Genomic DNA, 10,630 nt, shown 5'->3' with positions numbered 1-10,630 from the left:
GTAATAATAAGAGAGTTAGATTTGTGGTTTGAAAACGATAATCGGCTTGAGATTTACAACGAAAATTCGACCAAACAAAAAAATTACGGGCGATCCCCTCTTCTACAACAACCACCGTCAAAGTGACATTCTTAGCCGCGACACGCCGCCGTCTAATCCGACGCCGGTTTCAAGACTCTCCTCCTCCGATGGGGAAAGGGAAAAAGAAGAAAGGGCCCAGGCAAGGTTCTCCGTCTTCGTCGTCTCCGCCCCAATCTTCGTCCCCACCATCCAACTCTCGCTCTAAGGTCAATGGCTCCTCTGCTGTGCCTGAAAACTCCATAGAGACCCTCAATCCTCCGTCCTCTGCCTTCGAACATGCTTCTGACGCCCAGATTGTAGATCTGGCTGCTCAGCAAGTTCAGGCTGATATGGAGAAGGAGGCCTCTCTACCGGACTCTCCAAAGCTTGCTTCTGAAGCCCTAACTGGTGATTCATGTCCCGATTTGGTTGCTCAGCAAACTGACTCAATCTCAACCCAGAAGTCTCCTTCAACGAAAACCCTAAATCTAGCTTCTGATGCCCAAATCATTGATTCTTCGTCAGATTTGGCTGCTCAGCTGGATGGTGAAACACGACTGAACGAGTCTGACTCTACCACTAACAACCTCGAACCTGTGACTGCAACTGATTCAGCTGCTCCGGGAACAAAATCAGCGGACGCAGAGCTCTCTGAGAAAGCTCTACCTGCGACACACCATCAGCTAGGACCCCTACCTGAGCCTAACACTGAAGAAATTGACACTTGGTGTACTCGAGCCAAAGGAAGGAAATTGCTCAAGAAAAGAAGTGATGGATTCACTCTTCCGTCAGGTGAAGCCTGTGTCAAGATCCCAAACTCTGTGATTGAAAAAAACAAGAGGTCTTGGGATTGTTTTGTCATTGGACAATTCTATACAGACCCACCTTCCCAAGGAACAATTCACAACATTGTTAACGGGATCTGGAGCAAACAGTATCGAGATATTGCGGTTTCTAAACTGGAAGGCAATGCTTTTCTTTTCAAGATTCCAAACGTTTCAACAAGAAACAGGGTCATCACACAGGTCTTATGGCAGATCGAAGGAAAAACCATGTTTGTTGCAAAATGGGAACCAGGAGTTATTCCGGCGAAACCTGAGCTGAAGTCTGCACCTATTTGGCTGGAGCTAAGGAAAGTGCCTTTCCAGTTCTTTAATGAGGATGGGATAGAGCGTATAGCAAGCCTGGTTGGTGACCCAAAGTTCCTACACCCTGCTACGGAAAATAAAACGAACCTTGAAGTCGCCAAAGTTTTCACTTTAATCGACCCTCGAGAGCCGTTACCAGAAGCAGTAAACGTCCAGTTTGACTCTGGAGACATTTGTCGGGTTCTGGTTTCGAGCCCGTGGATGCCTCCTGTTTGCGACTATTGTAAGGAAATTGGACATAATGTCAAGGGGTGTAGCAAGTCACCAAAACTCTGTAACAATTGCTCTTCTAAATCTCACGGTACTATAAACTGTCCAAACAACAAAAAGCGAGATGAAACAGGTCCAGGAAAGAAAACTCGCCGAGGAAAGTCCAAATCAAAGTCAAGGAGAGTATCTACTGCCCCTAAAGACCCTCAACAAGGAACCATCCAGATCTATAGGCCAATTGAGAAGGCAAAGGAAGCTCTTAAGGATAACCAGGGAGTGTTTGAGGTAGGAGGTACTAGTGGTTCCTCTCAGCAGGTTGATTCAGTAAAACGGATTGGTTTCCTCTCTAGGGCATCTAGCGCTACTTGCTCTGATGTCGAGCATGACTCTTCCGACGTTGACTCATCTGATTCAGATAAAGAAGAAGGTGAAATCTTGGAATATGATACAAAAACAACTCCGAAACTGAAGAACCGCCATACAGGGAGGAACCATGCTGGGGGCAAAACCCCATCACACCTTTAGTTATGTGTAAAAACCTTTTTTGTTGGAACGTGCGAGGGTTTAATAAGTATAGTCACCGCACTGGTTTCAAGAAGTGGATTCGGAAAAATAAGCCCCTCTTCGGTGGCATTGTGGAAACTAGGGTCAAGCACCCAAAAATTGGGAGATTTATAAACTCTCTTCTCCCAGGTTGGTTTTTTGAAGATAATTATAGTTTTTCGGATCTCGGTAAAATTTGGATTCTTTGGCACCCTAGTGTCAAAGTGGTGGTCTTGGCTAAATCCTTGCAGCAAATAACTTGTGAGGTCTTACTCCCTGATCATACCACCCCTATTATTGTCACCATTGTCTACGCAGCAAATTGTCCTGCTCTCAGGTCGGGGCTTTGGGTTGAATTAGAATCAATGGCTGCTTCCTCGCTCACTGCTGACAGGCCATGGTCAGTTTTGGGAGATTTTAATCAAACGTTGCTTCCGCAGGAGCACTCTTCCCCAAAATCGTTGAATGTAGACAAAAGAATGCGAGAGCTTGGTCAGTGCTTCCTCGATGCTGAGCTGGTGGATCTTAACTTTAGAGGAACCACTTTCACATGGTGGAATAAACAGAAAGCAACACCAATAGCCAAAAAATTAGACAGAGTTTTGGTTAATGAAAAATGGCAGGAATGTTTTCCCAACGCTATTGCCTACTTTCAAGACCCTGATTTCTCTGATCATTCCTGCTCAACGGTCTTTATTCAGCCCGATCTGCAGAGAAAAAAGAGACCATTCAAGTTCTTTAACTATCTTCTTCAGAACCCTACTTTCCTTCCAACTGTTACTGAAGACTGGTTCTCCATCAACGTGACAGGGTCTGCTATGTTTAGGATCTCAGAGAAGTTGCGCTTACTGAAAAAATGTATTCGAGACTTCAGCAGGGAAAATTATTCAGACTTGGAGAAACGAGTGGCTTAAGCGCATGAAATCTTGTTGTATAGGCAGAATGAAACTCTCAGAAACCCAAATATTTTAAATGCTGAGATGGAGCTCGATGCTCAGCTGATATGGCAAGAGCTAGCAGCCGCTGAAGACGCCTTCCTCCTACAACGCTCCAGAATTCTTTGGCTTGGCAAGGGTGATGCGGGCACTGCTTATTACCACCGAATTGTTGCCACTCGTCGTGCTATTAACCATATCCACTTCTTAACCGACACTGCTGGTAACAGGTTCGAAACCCACACAGAGATTGAAGCTCATTGCGTAGAATATTTTGCTGAATTGTTGGGGGGTGAGGTCGAACCTAAGATGTTTGTACAGGATGATCTGAACTTGCTTTTCGATTTCTCATGCTCTCAAGAGGATCAAGCCAGGTTCTCTGCAGGGTTTACTGCTACAGAAATTAAAGATGCCTTCTTCTCCCTGCCTAGGAATAAAACGAGTGGACCAGATGGTTATTCAGCTGAATTTTTCATATCATGTTGGCAGATTATCGGCCCCGAGGTAACAGAAGCAGTTCAAGAATTTTTTAAATCAGGACAGTTGCTTCGCCAGTGGAATGCAACTACTCTTGTCCTGATTCCGAAGATCACTAATGCGTCATCCGCTACTGATTTTCGCCCAATATCTTGCTTGAATACAGCCTATAAGGTAATCTCAAAGCTGATTGCGAACAGACTTAAAGAAGTCCTTCCCCAAGTGATATCTCAAGCTCAATCAGCCTTCATGCCGGGGAGACTTTTGGCTGAAAATGTTCTCTTAGCCACTGATCTAGTCAAGGGGTATAACACCAGCAGCTTGGATGCTCGAGGCATGCTAAAAGTCGATCTGAGTAAGGCCTTTGACTCTATTAGATGGGATTTTATCTTAGGTATTCTGAGAGCTATTTCGATACCGGCGCCTGTTATCACTTGGATTTCACAGTGTATCTCAACAGCTTCTTTCTCAGTTTCTGTAAATGGCGCGAGTGGTGGCTTCTTTAACAGCACAAAGGGCATAAGACAAGGTGATCCGATGTCTCCGTATCTATTTGTTCTGGCGATGGAAGGTCTATCTCGACTTCTCAGATCACGTTACGACTCGGGTTCCATCGGCTACCATCCAGGAACGTCTGATCTTAAAATCTCTCACCTGATGTTCGCTGATGACGTGATGATCTTTTTTGATGGTACCAGTGACTCTCTTCATGGCATCACTGAATGCCTCGACGACTTCGCTTCGTGGTCAGGCCTCAGAATGAACCGCACCAAAACAGAGATATTCACTTCGGGTTTGAACACTAGTGAGATTACTGCGGTTGCAGCGTACGGCTTTCCTACAGGTACTCTACATGTCAGATATCTAGGCCTTCCTCTGATGAGTAGGAAGCTTTGTGTATCAAAATATGAGCCCCTCATGATAAAGCTCCAAGCTCGCTTTAGTTCCTGGGCAGTCAAGGCATTATCTTTTGCTGGTAGGCTACAACTAATCGCAACTGTCATATATGGAACTGTAAACTTTTGGATGTCCACTTTTATTCTCCCAAAGGGGTGTATCAAGAGGATTGAGGCTTTATGTTCGAGATTCTTGTGGTCAGGAACTACAGATATAACAGGGAAAGCTAAAGTTGCATGGATCACGGTCTGTCTACCGAAAAAAGAAGGAGGGCTTGGACTGAGAAACATGTCCATCTGGAACAGGGTGCTGTGTTTACGCTTCATTTGGCTCCTATTCTCAGGAAGCGAATCGCTTTGGGCGCAATGGCATAGACACCACCATCTCAACGGGACAAGCTTCTGGGCTGTCGAAGAAGCATCTATGGACTCATGGGTCTGGAAACAACTCCTAAAGCTGCGACAAGTGGGCATAAAATTTGTCAAGCCAATTCTCGGCAGTGGACGCAGAATCAGCTTCTGGTATGATGTTTGGACCCCATTTGGGCAACTTATTCATTTTCTGGGACAGCGTGGACCATCCCAGCTTTGGGTCCCGATAAATGGTCTGGTGGCAGATGCCTGCTCCCCTACGGCTTGGTCGCTGCCTTCTCCTCGATCCGACAGGGCGGTTGATCTCCATATCTTCTTAACCTCCATCCAATGTCCAGGCTACTCAACAGATGCAGACACATATGAGTGGACAACCTCTACTAAGCAAGATGCAAAATTCAGTGCCCAAAATACTTGGCAGGATATGCGCCTCTCAGCTCCGGTCCAACCGGTGGCAGAGACCATCTGGTTTAAAGGAGCAATACCAAGGAACAGCTTTAATATGTGGATAGCAAACTTGAACAGATTGCCAACCAGAGCAAGACTAGCAGGTTGGGGCCTTCAAATAAATAAAGCTTGCTGTCTCTGTTCTGCTTTCGAAGAAACCAGGGATCACCTCCTTCTCTCTTGTGCTTATAGCATGGAGGTGTGGAGACTCTCTACCGGCAGGTTAAACCCACCGAACTCACTGTTCAGAACTTGGGCTGAGCTTCTATCTTGGATTAGAGGTACCTTAGTTGCAGCGCCCTCTCTCCTGCGGAAGCTAGCTGCCCAATGTATCATTTACCACCTTTGGAAGCAACGAAACAATGTGCTGCACAACCACACTGTTCTACCACCTACCACCATATTCAGGATCATTGATAAGGAGATGCGCAACACAATCACAGCGAGAAGGGAGAGGAAGCACTTCATCAATCTTATGGTCAAATGGATGCGATGAACTACGTTTATCTCATATTCAACTTTGTTACATCCTTGTTTTTTAACTTTTTTGCCAAGGTGTAACAAAACTTAGATCTACATTTCTTGTAAATCTTTTTTCATTTATATGATATTTACCTTTTAGCAAAAAAAAAAAAAAAATAAAAAAAAAAATAATAAGAGAGTTATACTTATTGGATCCTTGAATTCTATATTTGGTATCAGAGCTTGAGGTTCAAAAGAGATGAGTGGTGATATCGTCATGACGACGAACTTGAATCCGAAGGAAGGAGGAGGATCTTCGTATATAAAGTGTCCAATGCTTAATTCAACAAACTATACAGTATGGGCAATAAGGATGAAGATAGCTCTTAAGGTATACAAAGTCTGGGAAGCTATTAAAGATGAAGCAACCGAAGGAGAGAAGAATAACATGGCGATGGCGCTACTACTTCAATCTATACCGGAGGTGTTGATACTCCAAGTCGGCGAGCTTAGTACCGCGAAGAAGGTATGGGAGGCGATTAAAACCAGACACATCGGAGCTGAGAGAGTCAAAGAAGCGCGGTTGCAAACATTGATGAGTGAGTTTGATCGCCTCAAGATGAAAGATACAGAGTCAGTCGATGATTTTGGAGGCAAATTGGCTGAAATTGCATCAAAGTCTGCGGCTCTAGGTGTTAAATTGAAGAACCGAAGTTGGTGAAGAAAATCTTAACCGGTCTCCCACGGAGGAAGTACATCCATATTGTGGCATCATTAGAGCAATTATTAGACCTAAATAATACTAGCTTTGAAGATATCATGGGTCGTAAGAAGGCTTATGAAGAGAGGATACATGAGGATGAGGAACAATCTGATGATCAACCAAAGCTAATGTATTCAAACGATGACTCGTGTGAAACATAAGTCACACATTCATCTTGTGAGTACAACAAAGACCAACATGAGTACAACAGAGAGTACAGAGGACGCGACAGAGGAGGAAGGTCTTATTTCAGAGGACGAGGCAGAGGAAGATACAATGGAGGCAGAGACACATCAAGGGTGATATGTTACAGGTGTGATAAGATGGGACATTACGCCTCTGATTGTCCGGAACGCCTTCTCAAGCTGCAAGAAACATTGGAGAACGACAATAGTGATACACAAGATGCAGACGAGCTAATGATGCACGAAGTTTTCTATCTCAGTGAGAAGAATTGCTTGCCGGAGAAGTATGAAACAAATGATGATTCAGAGGACATATGGTACTTGGATAATGGATCTAGTAACCATATGACTGGTGATAGGAGATATTTTTCAATGATGGACAAGACAGTCACTGGAAAAGTGAGATTTGGTGACGATTCAAGAATTGACATCAAAGGAAAAGGCACTATCTCGTTTGTAGACATGAAGGGAGAAGCGAGAATGATGAACGATGTGTACTACATACCTGAGCTAAAAAGCAATAACATTAGCCTAGGTCAAGCAACAGAGTCAGGTTGTGATATACGTTTGAGAGGAGAACACCTAACTATGCATGACCAACACGGGAGACTCCTTGTGAAGGCAAACAGGTCGAATAATCGACTGTATAAGGTACAAATGGGGATCAAAGACTCATCACAACTTCACCTGAGCGAGATAAGTGAATCAAACAGATGGCACGCTAGACTTGGGCATGTCAACACTTCAACTATGAGGATCATGATACATAAAGAACTGGTTAGTGGAGTCTCAAATGTCAACGTCATAAAAGATGTATGCTCATCGTGATCGAGGTGGTGAGTTCATCTCTCACGAGTTCAATTCATACTGCAAGGATAAGGGCTTCAAGAGGCATCTCACGGCTTCGTACACGCCACAACAGAACGGCGTGGTTGAAAGAAGGAACCGGACACTAATGGAGATGGCTAGGAGCATCCTGAAGCACATGCACATGCCTAATTACTTGTGGGGTGAGTCTGTGAGGCATGCGACGTATTTGATAAATCGAATAGCGACAAGATCTCTTCAGAACCAAACTCCCTATGAGGTACTGCGAGGAAAGCGACCAAACATAAGCCACCTACGCATATTTGGATGCATCTGCTATGCCAAAGTTGAGAAACCGCACCTGAGAAAGCTAGATGACCGGTCGCAAATGCTTGTTCATCTTGGAACAGAACCTGGCTCTAAGGCGTACAGATTGCTTGACCCAGAGAAGAAAAGAATAACAGTAAGTCGTGATGTAGTGTTTGATGAAACCAAAGGATGGAACTGGAAGAGGATTGATGGAGAACTAAGAAGCTACGACGACTTCAGCGTAGTACTAGGAGAGTTTGGAAACCATGAGCTAGTAAAGACAGCAGATCAAGTCCACGGGCAAGCACTAGAACAAGGCAGTAGCAGCAAAGAGGATGAAAACCAACATGATGGAGCTGAGACTATGGATACAAATACAGTACACATTGAAGAAGAGGATGAAAACCAACATGATGGAGCTGAGACTATGGATACAAATACAGTACACATTGAAGAAGAGGATGAAAGTGATCACGAGACAAGGTCGCTTCCAAGACGAAGTGAAAGACAAACATCAAGGCCAAAGTATCTTGAGGATTATGTCTTTCTTGCAGACGAAGAAGGAGAGATGCTCCTGCTGTGTCTTAACGAAGAGCCAAGAAACTTCGAAGAGGCAAGACAGTTGAAGGAATGGATAGAGGCTTGCAAGGACGAACTACAGTCCATTGAGAAGAACAAAGTATGGAGTCTAGTTGATCTTCCAGAGGGTGTGAAGCCGATAGGACTGAGATGGCTTTTTAAGATAAAGCTCAACTCAGATGGAACCATCAAGAAGTACAAGTCACGCCTAGTGGCTAAGGGATATGTGCAACAGTATGGGAAAGATTACGAGGAAGTCTTTGCTCCTGTGGCCCGACTTGAAACAATTAGGCTACTGGTGAGTATTGCAGCAACTAGAGGATGGGAGGTTCATCATCTAGATGTCAAAACGGCGTTCTTACATGGAGATTTGAAAGAGATAGTTTATGTAACTCAACCAGAGGGTTTTGAAGTGAAAGGAAGTGAGAAGAAGGTGTACAAACTCCACAAGGCGCTGTACGGATTGAAGCAGACTCCTAGGCGTGGAACAACAAACTCAATGGGATCTTTCTTGAGTTAGGGTTTACGAAGTGTTCTAAGGAACCCTCTGTCTATAGGAAGACGGTTAATGCAAGCATACTAGTTGTGGTGGTGTATGTCGATGACTTGCTCATCACTGGAGCAAGCTCAAAGATCATTGATGATTTCAAAACAGAGATGACTTCCAAGTTTGATATGAGTGATTTAGGAAAGTTGAGCTACTACCTTGGGATAGAAGTATGTCAAGAAGAAGGTCATATAACTCTGAATCAAAAGAGATACGCACTAAGAATCTTGGAAGAAAGTGGTATGAAGAACTACAACATGTCACATATACCTATGGAACATGGTTTGAAGCTTGAGAAATCGATTGAAGAAGAAGATATAGATGCAACGAGTTACCGGAGAAACGTTGGGTGCCTAAGATATCTACTTCACATTAGGCCGGATCTGTCATACACTGTGGGAGTCTTGATTAGATATATGCAGAGCCCTAAGGCGTCACATGAAGCAGCTATGAAACATGTTCTCATGTATCTGCAAGGGACAACATCACTCAGATTTGTCTTTACTCGATCAACACCAAAGGTTCCTAGACTCATTGGCTATAGTAATAGCAGTCATAATGTTGACCCCGATGATGGAAGAAGCACGGCAGGACACATATTCTACCTTGGAGAGAGCTTGATCACGTGGTGCTATGCCAAACAAGAAACCGTTGCACTCTCAAGCTGTGAAGCGGAGTTCATGGCTGGAACAGAGGCGGCTAAACAAGCCATATGGCTACAAGAATTGCTAAGTGAGATCACCGAGGAACCAGTACAGAAGGTGCTGATCAGGATAGACAATCAGTCGGCTATATCACTTACTAGGAACCATGTCTTTCACGGAAGGAGCAAACACACACTCACGTTATCACTTTATACGTGAGTGTGTTGAAAGGGAACAGATCATTGTGGAACATGTCTCAGGCTATCAACAGAAAGCGGACATCCTAACTAAAGCTCTAGGGAGAATCAAGTTTAGGGAAATGAGAAATTTGATTGGGATGCAAGAAGTGACAAGAGAAGATTTCTTAAAGGAGAGACTGTTGGAGAAAGCTTGAAAAGGAAAGAAGATTAAGGTGCAAGGCATTATCCTAATCCTACCGAGTTATGGAGATAGATACATAATATTATTAGGAGTTATCTAAAGTTATGTAATCTATTAGGATTAGGATAAGCACAAGCTCTATATAAGTAGATGTCGTTTGTGTGAAATACCTTAATAGAATTTGGGGATTAAAACTTGAGTTTTGAGTTAGTTTCTCAAGTTAATAATAAGAGAGTTATACTTATTGGATCCTTGAATTCTATAACTTTTACTAAACCTTAGTTAGTTTGTGTTCGTATTCACCTAGTTGTTATTAAATTTTATTTTACAGCGAGCAAACATCCTAAACCAATATTGGTTAGAGTTATAAAACTAATCATGGATATTCTAGACAATATATAACTACAAGTCTACAAACATGAATTTGTATGTTTTCTGTTGGCTATATATATACCAAGTATATCATATCTTCCATTGAACTGGAACATCCTCAGTCTTTTTAATTAAGAACATTCTTGTTCGGTCAAGTTAGCTACCAGAAACCTTTTGATTCTAGTTTGAAACATTTGTCTATAAGAGCTTTAGTCAATCTTTTTTTACAAGAACAAAAAAAATCTGAAAAGAACATGCGTCATAAAACAAATATAGAGTATTACATTTATTTTTTTGTATGTGAGTCATGAGATTTCTTGTGATTATATGTAAATGGAATGAACTTATTTAGGTCAATATATGAAGCGTATAGTATAAAGTCTTGAAAAACAGATATAACAGCCATACCAAACGTTTATATGCCTACCTCTCCACGTTATGCTTATCTTATGCAATTTAATTCGGTATTATATGCCTACTTCTTCACGTTAAG

The sequence above is a fragment of the Brassica napus genome, chromosome C4 (assembly GCF_020379485.1).
Source record: "Brassica napus cultivar Da-Ae chromosome C4, Da-Ae, whole genome shotgun sequence".
Lineage (NCBI taxonomy): Eukaryota > Viridiplantae > Streptophyta > Magnoliopsida > Brassicales > Brassicaceae > Brassica > Brassica napus.
The sequence above is the reverse complement of the archived record's forward strand: the minus strand, read 5'-3'. Positions refer to the sequence as shown.